This window comes from Canis lupus, chromosome 35, assembly GCF_048164855.1.
Source record: "Canis lupus baileyi chromosome 35, mCanLup2.hap1, whole genome shotgun sequence".
NCBI classification, from domain to species: Eukaryota; Metazoa; Chordata; class Mammalia; order Carnivora; family Canidae; genus Canis; species Canis lupus.
The window spans coordinates 27,920,087-27,921,963 of NC_132872.1; the positions used below are offsets into that span (position 1 = coordinate 27,920,087).

The 1,877-nt window shown below is 35.3% G+C and overlaps 1 non-coding gene across 1 annotated transcript; it reads right to left on the minus strand.

Annotated features, from left to right (window-relative positions):
- Positions 1-227: 227 nt before the first annotated feature.
- LOC140625258 (U6 spliceosomal RNA) lies at positions 228-332 on the minus strand. Its single transcript, XR_012024617.1, has one exon. It is a non-coding gene; the product is annotated as a U6 spliceosomal RNA (small nuclear RNA).
- Between the last annotated feature and the right edge of the window lie 1,545 nt (positions 333-1,877).

Genomic DNA, 1,877 nt, shown 5'->3' on the forward strand with positions numbered 1-1,877 from the left:
CCTTTCTTCCTTTCTTCCTTTCTTCCTTTCTTCCTTTCCTTTCCTTTCCTTTCCTTTCCTTTCCTTTCCTTTCCTTTCCTTTCCTTTCCTTTCCTTTCCTTTCCTTTCCTTTCCTTTCCTTTCCTTTCCTTTCCTTTCCTTTCCTCTCCTTTCTCCTTTCTCCTTTCTCCTTTCTCCTTTCTCCTTTCTCCTTTCCTTTCCTTTCTTTCTCCTTTCCTTTCCTCTTTTAAAAGATGGAATGCTTCACAAGTTTGAGTGTCATCCTTGTGAGGGGCCATGCTAATCCTCTCTGTATCATTCCAGTTTTAGTGTGTGTGCTGCCAAGTGAGCATACCACTGGGTAATTTCTATTGTCAACCATTGTTCTTCATGAGGTGGCATTTAAAATGCAACAGAGACCAATACACGGATCAGCACTTAAAGGGATGAGCAAGAAACTTTGGTCTATAGATGCAATTCCTTGATCAAGTGAGTTAGGCAATGTTGAGGGCTGTGGTTTTCATCCTTGCAGAAAATATGGGTCTTAAAAGCTGAGAGCGTCACTGTTAGAGGGCTTTGTTGAAGAAATAAAAGATAGCTTTCATTAAAAAGAAAAAAAGTTGTGATAAATTTGCTAATATTAAAACAAATTATTTTTATAGCCCACTTAGGAGTGGGTGAATCTAAGCTGTTTTTTTTTTAATAAGTGAATTTGAGTTTCATTGTATCACATATTGTTATGCACAAATGCAATGATTTAAAATAGTTTAAATATTCCAAAATACAGGCACTCAATTTGGCTTTTCATTTGGGCCAGGAGGTGGCTGCTGGGTGCCTCAAAAACAGGAATGCCCAGTATCTAGTGGTGAACAAAGGCCTCAGGATGGGGTCATGGTTCTGAAGCTGAGACCTTAGCTTTAAATATATCTTTATATATCTTTAAATATATTTAAATATCTTTCCCCTGTGTTGGGAAGCTAACCCTTCCTTTCAGTCTATTGTCTTGTCCAATACCTCTCCTGTCCGTATATAAACTGTCTTGTGAAGTCCAGTTCCATAAATCTAGTCTATCTATACATATCTCTGCTGCTTTGTTTCTGGCTCCCCAAGTCCTATCCCCAAAAGAGTAATTTCCCTGGGCAACTGTAGTCTTGTTCTCTTACCATATTTTCCTGAGTTAATTGGGATTGTAGGTAGACTTTTTATCCAGCTCCTTTTGTTCATTAAATCTTGATACTTAAAAGCTCAGACTAGGGAACAAACAATGAATTAATGCACCCATAAAAACTCTGCTTTTAAAAACCTGGTTATCCCAGTATGTTTCCAAAATTTATCTAAAGACCTGATTGATTTATTTCTTCTCTATGGTAACTTTGATATGATGTTTTTCATGGGCCAAAAAGAAAATGTCATGAAAGCACTAGAGGCCATTATTTGAGAAGGGAAGTGAGGAAGGAGATAAGATGGAAAAAAGAAAACTTGCTATAATTCCTCTAAATTCTTTTTTAATATTTTAAAACAAATCTTATATTGATAGCTTTTTTTAAAAATCATTGATAACTTTTTATGGTGAGGATAAGCCTGGATATAAGAAATTGGTATTCAATCAAAATTATTCTGAAATCTTACTCTAAATTTGGATAATATTTCAATAGAAATTTTCAGTACTATTTTTGGTGTCTTTTCTCCTTCATTCTAGATATTTTCTCGTATACCTCCATGGACTAGATGGGTATACAGTAAATATTTATCTTGCCCTCTTATAATTTTTTATGACTATTTTGTTCCATCAGAAGCCAAGTAGAAGGAGAGGATCATTGGCTTTGGCATTTATGAAGAGCACAAGATGACTTGCAAAATACAGAGAAATCTTTGGTGAATATTCTTAAGACTCAAAC